Below are 13,569 nucleotides of genomic sequence, written 5' to 3'. Positions count from 1 at the left end.
AGGCAGATAACAAAAGCAGTAAAACAAGGTGAGTGAAACTGGGGCCAACCGGAGACTGTATAGCAGCAGGAGCTCCGGCTCAAGGGGAAGCGCTGCCCTGCTGAAAGGGGGGGCCTAGGGTGGCTGTGCCTCCTCTTTTTTTTTTTTTTCAAGAGAGGCCAGACCTCTGAATTTGTAGGTAAGGTGCCCTTATTTTCAAATTCTAAACTAATATATATTATAAAATGCACTTTGTGAGCCAAACGATAAACATCTTTAAGGCCAGCTTCACCCCTGGGGGCCACAGATCGTGTCATCAGGAACCGGGTGATAGAACAGGAGTGGGTGGGGGCGCCTGGGTGGCTCAGTTGGTTAAGCGTCTGCCTTCGTCTCAGGTCATGATCCCAGGGTCCTGGGTTCGAGCCCCGCATCGGGTTCCCTGCTCAGTGGGGAGTCTGCTTCTCCCTCTTCCCCTGCTCATGCTCTCTCTCGCTCTCTCTCTCTCTCTCAAATAAATAAATAAAATCTTAAAAAAAAAAAAGAACAGGAGTAGGTGTTTTGCTGGTGAGCAAGGGGGAAGACTATTTGAGGTTGAGGGGATAGAGGCTGGAGGGTTTGTGGAAGCAGGCAGGGGTTCAGTGTCAGCAGGGGCCAGAGCGCTGGCAAGGAGGGCTTGTGATGGAAGGGGAGAGAGAGGCGGAGCAGATGCAAAGAAACAAAAGTCCTGGAAAGGCCCGGCCCGCCATGTTTAGAGCCAGTGAGGAGCCTCTGACAGGGTCAAAGCAGGGAAGTGGCAAAATTCAGTTTGGTTGGAGAAAGATGATTGTAGGAGAAGGTGGAGGCTTGATTGTGGGGTAATTAAGCCTCTCCTTAGACCTGAAGGAGAGCTAATCCTTCCAAGAAATAATGGTGGCCGAATTAACATGAATTAATTTATTCAATAAATGTTTATTAAATGCCTTTGCACCAGTCACTGTGCTAAGTACCAGGCATTCAGAGGTGAACAAGTTTGCTCTCCCAGAAATTATGGTATAATGGGAAATACTGGAGTCCGCGCTACCACACTGCAGCAGGATTTTAGTAGAAAAAGTCATGCTAACAGTTATTATTTGTTGAGTGTTTACCACATGTCAGGCGCTGCACTAAGTCTTTCATTTATTTTCTTGCTTAATCCTCATAGCAACCTGGGGGGGGGTACTGTTATTATCCTCATTGTATTAATGAGGAAACTAAGGTCAGAGACATTAAATGACTTGCCCAAGAGGCTCCTCATGGAAGGGGCAACTTCCATGGGCTTGGGCAGTCCTGGAGGGCCTCCTGGAGGAAGTGGTAAATAAGTGAAGCTCTGAAAGTTGGGTAGGAGTTCACAGGGTGAAGGTGAGGGAGGGAAGAGGGAGAGGGGAGATTGTTCTAGGCTGAGAGAGCTGCAAAACCTCATTAAAGGACTGGAGGTTTAGAGTGGAATTTGGGGAAGTCATTGGAGAAGTAGCCAGGACCAGATGAAGAGCTTTGTAAGCCCCTTTAAAGAATTTTGTTTTTTTTTTTTTAAAAAGAATTTCAATTTTTATCCTAAGGATAAAAAGAAGCAGTTGAAGGGTTTTAAACTGGAGAGTGTCATGATTAAATTTGTATCTTAAAAAGATGATTTTTGCTGCAGTGTAGAGATTGTGTTGGATGAATAGCTGGGAGATATTTTAGATGTCTCTTGACACACTGCTGAGATAAGATTCTGGGCAAAAAATGACCAAAGAGGGAATTTTCGGGTGATGGTTTGATGGGAGGGCTATGGGGCCGGGTAGGGAGCAGAGTGAAGGATGCCTCCCAGGCGCTGGCTTGGGCAGCTGGGCAGATGGCGGCACTGTCACCAGCTGGAGTGCTGGGGGGAGGGGTGGAGGCTTGGGAGGAGATTTGTGGGGAGGGGTTGGAGAGCTGTCACTTTTGAACTCGCTGAACTGAAGTGCCTGAAGGACACCCAGGTGGAGGTGTGTGGAAGGTAGTTGGATGCATGGTCTGGAGCTCAGGAAGGCTGTGGGCACAGGTGTGACAGCTTCGGCCTCGGGGAGGAGCGCCAGCCCGTGAGAGGACAAGAGCAAGGACAGAGCCTGGGGAATACCATCATGGTCAAAGGGAAAGAGGAGACTGTAAAAGAGACTGAGAAGCTTCCCTCAAAGGAAAAAGAGAAGAGCCAGGAGGGCGTGGTATCCCAGGTACCAGAAGAAGAATGCTTCCAGGAGCCATGCTCCACAGCAAACTGGTTCACAGGAATGGGAGAGATTTGAAATGTGCTCCTTGGCTTTGGCAAGTAGGAGTCACGGAGATTGCCTCGCTCTCGAAGTGAAGGTGTGGGAATGAGGGCGACTGGGCTGGGCACAAGGGTGCTGAAGGACCGATGGCCTGGGTGGAGCTGGGTCTGGGATTCCTGTGAAGGGCTGAGAAGCCAACAAAACAGCCTAGGGAGGGCAGGTGTGAAGGGGGAGGGTAGGAAGAGTCTTCTTCCCCCACTCCCCCCACCCCCACAGTTCCTTACCCTCTTGTACCTCAGGCTGGGTGCCTGCCCTTCCGAGTTGTCTGTAGGAACCTATGGTGCGCACAGGGAAGGAGGTCAGGAGGGGCTTCCTGGGGTATTGGTGGAGTATGGAGAAGGGGTGAACTGAAGCAGAAGTGAGCTGGTCTGGCGCAGCCTTCCCTTCAGGCCTGAGGAGGAAGGAGCTCTATCTCCTCCTCCCCCTCTACAGGGGTGAGGCAGGGACCTGAGAGCTCAAGCCCAGCAAACAGGGGACCCAACAGAATTGTGCCCTGTAGCCCCTCTTGGGGTCCAGCCATTGCTGACCTCCCTCCACTTCCGGGTTAGCCAGTTGCCCAGAGAGAACAGGGAGGTGTTTCAAGGTGGCTGCTAGGAGGAAAAGCAACGCGTAGGGGAAGGGGCCCGAATCCTTCGGAATCCCACCCCACCCTCTGGCAGGGAGGGGTGGTCTTGGCATAGCTACCCCAGGTCGCAGCCCCCAACTCTGCCTTCTCCCGGCTCCTCAGGCCCTGTTTGATATGCACATCAGATCCGGTGCCCTTTACAAAACTGTTATTTGTTCAGAAGCCCGAGGGAGGGGGAGGGAGACCGCGGTCCCCCCCCCCCCAGCCACTCCCACTTGCAGGGACCTGCCCCTAGTCACACTCGCTCAGCAGCTCAGAGGCCGCAAGCCTGAGTGCTCCCCACTCGGCCTTGCTGGAAGTTTCTCCTCAGCTCTGCCGGAAACGCCTGCCTCAGAGCTTCCCCTCACCCCCACCAGCCTCTCCCCCTCAGCCCTTCCTCCCCGCTCCCCTAGCCCTGAGCTCGGCGCTCCCCTGCGCCTCCCACTCCGCCGGGAGCCCCGCGGGCTGCTGAGGCTGCAGCGCATTTGCCTCGTGGGTCCCCAGCCCTCTATCTCCAAGAACTGAACTGGTCCTCCGCCGCCCCCCGCCCCGCACCTCCCATCCTGCCCATCCTGTCCTAAGGGTGCTGGGACCGCTGGGCGTGGGAAGCGGGCGGTGGGAGGTAGCGGGGGGGGGGGGGGGGGGGGGGGGGGGACACGGAGGGCAGTAAATGGGTTGGAAGCAGATGAGCCAGGACTACGCACCCCAGCTCGGGCTGCTGCTTTCCAGCTTGGGACCCTGATCCCAGTTTCCCGTCTGTCGATGGAGGTGGTACCCCTCCTCAAGGGGCTGCGGTGGGGCCTGAGGTGCCCAGCACAGTGTCTGACACACAGTAGGTTCTTACAACAAGGCCCCTCTCCTCTCTTCATGGGGGTGGGGGGCGGGCTCTGAGAAAGAGGTAGGAGGACAGAAACTGGGTTGGACGGAGGGAGAGAGCTGTCCGGGAGCCAGTGAGGCACGCTGGGGGTGGGGTACAGATCTGTTCTGTGTCAGCCCAGGGTGGAGAGGAGCGGAGAAAGTGCCAGAGCCCCAGCCCCCCCCCCCAGGCTTCTGTTCTCTCTGCACTCCTTGGCCTGGCCTTGGGGAGCCCTCTGGGAAAGGCCGTCCTCAGGCCAGGGGGAGGGCTGGGGGGGGTGGGCCTGGTGTGGGGGGCACTGCCTCCGGGTCTTGAACGACCCCCTCCCCACTCCCCCAACTCATAATCCGATTTCTATTCCTACTCCCTCCTCTGGACCCGTCGCCATGGCAACAGTTTTCTCAGTTGCACTTCATCAGTTTCTCGGCAAATCTTTTTTACTGCCCCCCTCCTTCAGTCTCTCCTTTTCTCCTCCATCAGCCTGCATTTCTACATACTCATGGTGCTCACCTTGCTCTTTATCCCCCTCCCGGCTTCTCTGTTCCTCTCTGGCTCTCCAGTTGGTCCCCACCCGCTTCTGTCCAAATCTCTCTTTCTACAGCTCCCCTCCCCCCTCTCCCTTTTCAAGCCCCTGATTGTAGCAACAAGCTAGAGTCTGTTGGCTAGACAGGAACTTGTGTCCTTCTGATGTCAGGGCCGAGGAGCTGAGAGTCCTGGAGGGACAGGGTTTGGGTGAAGTGATGTCAAGGTGAACATAAGGTCGTGTTCATCTGTCCTGCCCTGACCAGGCTGCTGGGAGCGGTGGTGAGGGAAAGCCCTCTTGGGCACTTTCTCCTCCAGTCCTAAGTCAGAATGAGGGTGGCTCTGGGGTGTCCTAGAGGGTACTAGTCTTGGCTGGCTTCCCACCTCACCCTCAGAGACCGGACCCGAGGCCTCCAGCTACCCCCCGCCGGGGCGCCTCCCAAGCAAACACCTAACTCTCCCTCGGACTTCTGATCCCCACAGCTCCACTTAGACCTCTCCATCTGCTCACCAGTCAGATCCACTGGGATGTCCTACTGTCGGGCCTAGCCCTACCACACTAAATATGAACGCTTCTTCCCTAATCCATCACCCCTCTGTGTACTTCCCTGTTGCTGCCCGTGTCCCCTTTCTCTGTCATTCTCCACATCATCCAAGGTGAATCAGTTCTCCTTTTGGAATATCGTCCACATCTGCTTCTAGCCCTCTAGCATTCTGTAGCTGTTGCCCTGGACCAAGCATCCAGCAAGTCAATCTGGGCCTCACTAGAGGCTCACTTCACACTTGGACTTTTTGCTCGGGTCTATCATAAATGTAGTCTCCCCTCAGAAACCAAACCTGTCCTAAACACAACTTTCTTCTCTCCTCCTTCTTTCTCCTGCTTTTTCTTCTTCTTCTCTCTCCCTCTTTCTCCTCCTTCTTTCTCCTGCTTTTTTGAGAGCCTATTAGGTATTTTTTATTTTTTTAAAGATTTTATTTATTTATTTGACAGAGAGAGAGACACAGCGAGAGAGGGAACACAAGCAGAGGGGGTGGGAGAGGGAGAAGCAGGCCTCCCGCGGAGCAGGGAGCCCGATGCGGGACTCGATCCCAGGACCCTGGGATCATGACCTGAGCCCAAGGCAGACGCTTAACAACTGAGCCACCCAGGCGCCCCTAGAGCCTATTAGGTATGATGTTTTTCATATATATCATCTCATTTAATTGCCACAATAATCTATAGAGTAGGTATTATCCCATTCTACAGAATAAACTGATGTCCTAAGTGGTTAAAGTAATTTGCTCAAAGTTCTACAACTAGAAAGCAACAGAGCTAGGACTCAAAATCAGATCTGTAAAGTTCCAAAGTTAGTGTTTCGTTTTATTTTTTGCTATATCAAGATGCTTCCATAAGACTCTTGTACTCAGAAACCTTCTGAGTTTTCTTATTCTTCCTTTAGGCTTTTGAGGCTCATGATGATGTGACACCATCCCATCTACAAAACCATGTATCTTCTTGCTTCTCAGTGTGACACGGATTGGTATCAACCCGGAGAACATTGTGTGTTTTAGGGTTTTATCTTCATCTCTGTCCTGTTCAATATTTTTATTATTATCTTATATGAAAATACAGTATCACATTACACACATATTAAGCCTGTAGAGATAGTAAACACTTTGAAGGACAAGATAAGGATCCCCAAATCATCTCCATGCATAGGATGTCAGGCCAATGTAACAAGATGAAATGATCAGCAGTCTATGTAAGACCTCAGCAATGTATAATGGACCAGACATGGCTTAGAAGCAGTTCAGGTGAAGGAAAAAAAAAAAAAAAAAGAAGAAGAAAGAAAGAAACAATTCAGGTGAAACAGAATCACAGAATTAAGGAGTTTAGTAAGTTCAGTCCAAGTCATCAGCATAATATGGTTGCCAAAAGTAAATTCAATTTTAGGCCATATTAATAGAGATACAGTATTTGGAATAAAGGAGGGGATTGATAGTCCTGCTTCACTCTGAGTTGGCCAGGTGTCATCATGGCAGTGACTGTTTAGTGAACTGGGAATGTTTAGGCTGGAGAGGAAGAGAAGAGTCAGGAGTCATTAAAGCTCAAATATGTGAAGGGCTATCATGGGGAGGAAGAATTAGACTCACATCGTGTGACCCCAGGAGGTAGGTAGTGTGTGGACTAACAAGTGGAGACCACTGGGAGACAGAGGTCAGATCAAAGGAAGGAAAAACAAATGTTCATTCATTGGGGTACCTGGCTGGCTGAGTCAGTAGAACATGTGACTCTAGGTCTCAGGGTCGTGAGTTCAAACCCCATGGTGGGCCTAGAACTTAGGTTAAATAAAACTTTAATTAACCCCCTCCCACAAATGTTCATAAATGGAACAGGCTGCCTTGGAGGTTTGGTAAGCTCCCCACTCCTGAAGGTGTTCAAAAAGATGGTGACACACTGCTTGCCAGGGGTGTTGACGGGGGGAGGGGGGCGGGGGGGGTTGCGGCAGAAAGATCCTGAAACAGGTAGTTGGTCTTCCCTGAGGCCCCTTCCCACCAAGATTTGTGATTCCTCCTGCTTTTGTTCTTTCTGTGCCCCTCACCAAACTCTTGTGCTCCCCTGGACCTGAGGTCAGTCTCCTCTTTCTCCACAGGGCTCCCTGAGGATGCAACCTGCACTGATTACATCAAGTCCGCATCTTTTATTTTAACTATCGCCACCTTATGAGCTCCTTGGGGGCAGGTGCCTGTCCTATCTGTTACAGGATCAAAACTTACTCATCACTGACTCTTCTCAGCCTCCCTCTGTCTCCCCTCCCCTCACCCCCAAGATAATTTTATCCTTCACCTGTTGTTGGAAATCTTGTCTTGGCTTGGTCAGTTCCAGAGCTTTTGTGATACAAAGCTGGGAGAATAGCAGGAGAGAGACAAGAGGCAGGAGCCAGGCAGCTTTCTGGTGTGGTAGGGAGAATCTGGGTAACGGGTGAAAGAAAAGGAAAATAATGAAGCCTAACAGGCTAAGCCAGTCCGTATGATAAGGGGATGAGAGCTGTGTGGACTACAGAGGACAGAGCCGGGTGGAGAGTGAGTCAGCCGCTGCAAGGTGTAGCAGAAGAGAAGAGGAAAGGGAATTTTAACAAGTGGTGCCGTAGGTTATGAACTGGATGATCAGGAGGTAACAACTCAACGTTGGGATTCCTTTTTGAAATGATTTTTGGTGGTGGGAAATTATTTGGGTCGCGGGATCCTGGAATGTATTCAGGTTTGCAGATCCTGCAACTTTCACGGGATCCAGCATAGTGCCAGGTTGTAGGCACCCCTATGAGGCAGGACCCCAGTCCCAGCAGATGGAGCAGATGTGTTCCCGAGGCCGTGAGATTCTGCCAAAAAGATTGGAACATTAGGCTTCTTCTCTCACCTCAGAGGTATGTCTTGTAAAACCATCTCCTAACCTGGGACTTCAAGTTCCAAATGCCCTAGCCATTAGAATTGGTTATGGGTCTTGACAGATGGAGAACATGAGCCCCAGGAAGGTCCATCAGCTTGCTCGAAGTCACAGAGCAGGTCTGAGGCCTGGCTGGGACTGGGACTACGCTGGTCTCCGGGATTTGTCCACAATCCAGGGATGCCATTTTTCCACTGGGCCAGAGAGCTACCTGCATATAAAGAGAGTCCTGATGAGAGAGAAGAGGGGGGCCTACGGGCCTGGGGCAGCTGAGCAGCCCTCCCTGTGTTCAGAGCCCTGCACCAGGCTCTGCGGGATGTCCAGATAAGGAGGCCAAGCCTGCCTTCCCAGATCTCGTGGCCTTGCAGGGAAATGAGCCAGACACAGGAAGAAGTCCAATGGAAAGTTGGAAGCGAGCACCGCAGTGGTGTGGTGGGAAGGTTCTGGACTGGGAATCAGGAGGCCTGGGCACCACTGCCAGCCATCACTCACCAGCCACCATCCTATCACCACACTGGGCCTCAGTTTCCTCACCTGTGAACAGTCTTTTTTTTTTTTTTTTTTAATTTATTGGGGAGGAGGGGCAGAGGGAGAGGGACAGAGAGTCTTAAGCAGACTCTGCACTGAGCAGGGGGCTGACATGGGGCTCAATCTCAGGACCCCAAGATCATGACCTGAGCCCGAAACCAAGAGCGGGAAGCTTAACCGACGGAGCCACCCAGGCGCCCCCACCTGTGAGTATTCTCTTAAAAACAAAAGCTCTCTAGTGTTCCGGATTAGAGCAAATTAATGCAGTAACTAAACGTATCCTGTGAGTGCTTGTCCCCATGCTCGCCCCTCCCAGCACAATCTCAGAAAGGCTCTTGCTGCCAGTTGATGGCAGAAATTAAAATGTTCCCAGGACTCAGAACTGCCAGGCAACGTGCACGGTGAGGGGTAGGAGGTGACATGTGGCTTTCTCTGGGCCCCTGCCTCTGGTAGCCTCTCCCAGGCTTCTGAATGCCACTCTCCCCTCCCCAAGCCCACCGCAGCTAGGCGAGTGTTTCTCTCTCAGCTAACCAAGCCTGCTCTTTAATTGTTATCTTCCTGATAAAGAGCCTGAAGATAAACTCATCCAACCCTTTTGGTGTACATTTGAAAAAACTAAGGGCCCAAGACAGGGTGTGACTAGGCCAGGGTCACATGTGACTAGGCCAAGGTCACACACTCTTGACTCTCAGGTCAGTCTTCTTTCTTTTGGGACTTGGGGGAATTTATTAGAAATGGATTGTTTGGGGGCGGGGGGGGGCACCTGGCTGGCTCAGTCAGCAGAGCATATGACTCTTGATTTCAGGGTTGTGGGTTTGAGCCCCACGTTGGGTGTAGAGATTACTTAAAAAATAAAATCCTTAAAAAACAAAAAGGAAAGAAATGGGTTGTTTGGGAAAGCAGGCTTAGAGATCCCTCCCTCCTCCCTTGTAACATCTGGTGAGTTCCCTTGCTGGGATCCTGGTCTATCTTTAGGGCTCCAGGGAGATGTACTATCTGCCTGGACAGAGTCACACCTTGGGAGGGCATCAGTCTCAGCTCAGATGTTTCTCCCGGGGTTTGCAGGAAACTTTCCAGACTCCCAAGTCCAGAATAGGGGTCTCTCTGAAGTGCTCCCCAAGGCTTCATGACACTGAATTGAGATCACTTGTTCGCTTGTCTGTCCCCACCTAGACTGCAGGCTCTGAGGAGAAGGACCACATCTGTCTTGTTCACCGACATATACCTACTGTTTTGTCCAGTGCCTGGCGCATAGTAGGGTCTCAAAAAGAGTTTTTGAAAGAATAAGTGGATGGGCTTGATCAGAGGAGGCTTCCAGGACGAAAAGGCAAATCTTAAGGCAGGTGTCACAGTGTGAAAGGAGGACAGAATTGTTTCTGTTTGGGTGAGCCGCCCACACTAAGAGGAAGTCTAATAATGGGAAATGGTGAGAGGCAGGGAAGTAAGGCAACTGAAAGGAAAAACAAAGACGGAAGGAAGGAAGCCTGCAAGAGCTTGGCCTTCAATAAACGGGGAGGGCTTCTGGGTGGGGCGGAGGAAGGGTCTCAGCCCTGAGCGGGAGAAAGGGAAGTGGTTGTGAGCACCTGGAATCCCTCAAGAGGGGTTCTTTTATGAGGAGAAACCCAGAGGGCAGCTTGGCTGGAGGGAGGGAAAGCTGAAGTGCAGCAGGGTAGCTGGTGGGAGCTCTGAGTCCTGGCTACAGGTTTGAATTTGATGTTGGGGTCTGGAGGGCATGGGCCTTCTGGGAAGGCTGGGGGCAAGAAAGAAAAAGAAGGTGAGGAGCAGCTTCCTTCAACTGACCCCCTCTGTTAGGTTGAGACCCTGGGAGGGCAGGGCTAGGTCTTTCTCTGCCCCCGCCCCAGGTCCCTGGGCACCTGGGCCCTACAAGTAGAGTCCCCTCAGGCAAAGATCTGGAAGTGGCTGAGGCAGCCTGCTGAGTGGGGGTGACAGGGCAGGCCTTGTGGGAGCTCCCTCCTTCCACGAGCCTTCCCAGAGGATTCTCTTTACCTCCGGAACTGCTGTTCCTTCCGGAGGAGTGCTCTGTCTCCAAAGTCCTTCCACCCCTCCCCACCTGAGCAGAGCTTGCGCGCTACGCCAGATCCAGCCACCAGGGGGCAAAAAAAAAAAAGCAGCCCTTAGGTCAGTGTCCCGCCACCTGCCCCCAACACACCGCCCCCCACCCCCCCCAACAAGGCCAAGATGGGCGGTGCCTCACCTGGCTCCCACACGGTGTCGCGTAGCCCCGTTAACCCCTTCCTGCCCAGCCTGGGTTACTTCCCCCAGGCAGTCATTCAGAGAATTGGAAGGCAAATCTGATGGTGGAGGGGCTGTTGCCCAAGAAAGGGGCTAGGGTGGAGGCGAAATCAGGGTTTCCAGCTACTCGGGCCCCTGTCCTCGCCGGAGCTGGCGGAGGCTAGCATTCCCTGCCTCAGGTGGGGAGCCATCTCCGCAGAAAGGTGAAGGAGCCCCCTGGAGGCAAAAGAGGCAAGGGTTGTGGCCACCTGCGCGGGGCCTCACAGGGGACTCAGAGAATGCTGGGGCAGCCGCAGAAGCCAGACTTCCGGGTTCTCCGCAGCCTTCCGTCTGTCAGGGACCTTTGTAACAACTAGTGGTGGGGGGAGGGTGGCCAAAGAGTGGAGGGAGAGACACAGAGGACTGGGGTGGCGGGAGTGTAGACAATTAAGATTTGGCAGCAGAATGGGCCGGACCACGCAGCTCTCAGGTGCCGGGTTTTGCGCGTCTCTCCTCGCGTACGAGGCAGCCAGCCCTCCAGGGCTCTGACCAGCCCAAATCCCGAGGTTGCATTCCGGGCCACAAGGTGTTAAACAGTGGTGGGAGTGGGGTCCGGAGTCCCTCCCTCCTTCCCTCCCTCCCAGCGTCACCACCTCGGAGTTCACCAGGCTGGCGCGCAAGGGGTTAAGTCTGCCCGCAATCGGCAAGACTGGAGCCGGGGAGGGGGAGGAGGGGGGAGGGGGGGAGAGAAGAAGGGGGAAGGAGACTGCAGGGAGACAGCGCCAGGAACCCCCTCCCCAGGGACCTGGCCCCTGGGCCCCCAGCCCCAAAAGAGGCCCTGCCCTCCCCGGGGTCGTGCTCTCTTCCCCCGCCCTGCCTCCGCCCTCCAGCTTTGTGTCCCCAGGAGGGTGGGCTGCAGGATTTCCAGCCAAGCCTTGGCTGCCTGCTCAGTTTTTCCAAACCCTCCAGTCGGGGAAGGCGGGAGCCCTGTCAGGATAAGAGTCCCTCCCCCACTGCCCCCGCCGGCCCCCTCTCCCAGCCTCTTTTTTTCTGCCCCCGCACCTTTCCCAAACTTCTTTCCCTTTCCGATCCTGGCCCCTGCGCCCCCTATCCCCACCTCTATCGGTTCCCAAGTTCCAAGTTCAGGTTGGAGGGGCCAGGTGGGTCCCATACTCCTGGCGAGGCGCTGGTAAAGCCAAACTCCGCAGGCCGACACTGAGACCTGCTGGGCGCCCGCCCGACTCGCAGCCTGGCGCCCGCCCCATCCCAAGACGTGGCCCCCAGGTCCACCGGTGAAGGTGGCCCAGGGGTCTCCCGCCCCGGGATGGAGGTGGTGCTCGGGGCGCCGGCAGAGCTGGACAGCGGACTCTGGGCGGCTGGTGCCAGGTCTTTGGGGGCACGCTTCGAGGAGGGGGCAAAGTGTTCCGAGCGCTGGCACGGTTCTGTCCAGCAGATCTATTATATAATAATCACCAGCTATCAGGAAGCCAGGCAGCTGGAGTGAGTGGGGAAGCCAGGATGCCCGGATCCGCTCCTCCTCCAGGCCCAGGAAGGTGTCTCCACCGAGATGGGGGTGCGGGCGCAGCCCAGAAGTGAAATGCTGTGGGGGTCGAGGGGCAAGTGAGGGGCCCTGGGCAGTCCGAAGGCGGCCCCGAAAACCCCGCCCCCAGAACTCTGACTGACAGTGCTCTGAGCCAATGATTGAAGTCTCTGTAGGGCTCAAAGTTAACCCTTTCTTGGGTCCTTAGTTGCTTTAGGGGATTAGAGTCCCTTCCCAGGAACTGTTCTTCAGTCCTGAATCCCTCCCACCTGCATGAGGTCGGTGAGGAGCTCTAACTGGAGGATCCTTGCGTCCTAATCTCCTCGCGAAGTAATCTCAGATAATCAGCCTCCCTAGCGCCGCGCCCCCCCACCCCCCACCCCCGCCTCCAGTCCCAAACTAAATTGTATTACATGATGTGCTTGTGTGCGTACGCTCTGTGGTTCCAGAGCCAGGACCGCATGGCGCTGGCACACCCACCCTGCGCCAGGAACAGGCACCCTCACACACCTATACCCGTGCCGGCACCTTCCACCAACAGTCGCTGACACACCTGTGACACTCCTCGTGACACAGTGACACACAGATACGTGGAAACACCCGGTGATTCCTCGAGTTCGCCAGTAGAGGGAGCCGCTCGATTCCAGCAGTGGCGCCAGCCCCTCTCCTCCTCTCCTCGCTCACTCCAGGGTTCCACCCAGAACTCGTGGCTGCCCGGAGCTCAACTCCGCATCCCAACCTGGAACCTACACTGGGGGAATGAGTCACAGCCCCACCCAGGGGAGCGCTCTACATGGCTGCTCCACAGGACATGCCGAATACGCTTGAACTTACTGTGTACCGCATTTAACAGACCTTTTGCAACACAGCCATCATTCACTCCTGCAAACACTGTTTTCTGGACCTTCTGTGAACCGGGCATTGTGCCAAACAGATCATAACATGCCCATGTGGTTTGTCATGTATGTAACGCGAGACTGATCCACATAAATGGGGTGGCCCCTTCCTCCTAACAAGCATCCTGCTTGAGAAATGGCCCTTTGGCTTGTGGCTCATATTATATCCACCCGACCCTGGAGAGAGGAGAGGAAATTAAACACTACTTCTGCAGATCAGGTACTCTCCTAGGCTCTAGGATCTTTCACACCAGAGCTCAGCTTTTCTGGGCTTCGGTTTTCTGTGGGAACACCTACCTCACGAGGTTGTGATGATTCAACCCCTAACCCAGCTTGGCGTTTGGCACAGCAGTTAGTAGGCATTTGGGGGAGTTTTGTTGATTGGATCAAAACATGATCTAGAGATAATGTGTATGAAGATGCTTTGTCAACTGATGTTAGACACACACGGGGGTTATTATGTGATCTTTTTTTAGGGTTTGTCCCTCATCTCCACCTGTGCCTCCTCAGACTTTGCCCGGTGCCCAGCTGCTGGCACTATCAACCCATCAAGTGAGGTTTTTTTTCCCCCCCCTCCGCAAGTGAGTATTCATGGAAGATCTACTATGAACCCAGCACTTGAGTGCTGTGGGGAATATAGAGGCATAGGAAGCATAGTCTGGGCCCTCAAGAATCTTTTGGGGCA

At 53.8% G+C, this 13,569-nt stretch overlaps 1 long non-coding RNA gene across 1 annotated transcript; it reads right to left on the bottom strand.

The window, feature by feature from the left end:
- Positions 1-5,598: 5,598 nt before the first annotated feature.
- LOC141374540 (uncharacterized) lies at positions 5,599-11,150 on the bottom strand. Its single transcript, XR_012381523.1, has 2 exons — positions 10,432-11,150; positions 5,599-7,899 (listed from the first exon to the last, which is right to left on the bottom strand). It is a non-coding gene; the product is annotated as an uncharacterized lncRNA (long non-coding RNA).
- Between the last annotated feature and the right edge of the window lie 2,419 nt (positions 11,151-13,569).

The sequence above is a fragment of the Callorhinus ursinus genome, unplaced genomic scaffold (genome assembly GCF_003265705.2).
Source record: "Callorhinus ursinus isolate GAN/ISIS: 27379988/994484 unplaced genomic scaffold, GSC_fseal_2.0 scaffold19, whole genome shotgun sequence".
Classification (NCBI taxonomy): Eukaryota; Metazoa; Chordata; class Mammalia; order Carnivora; family Otariidae; genus Callorhinus; species Callorhinus ursinus.
This window is presented reverse-complemented; position numbering and strand designations above follow the sequence as displayed.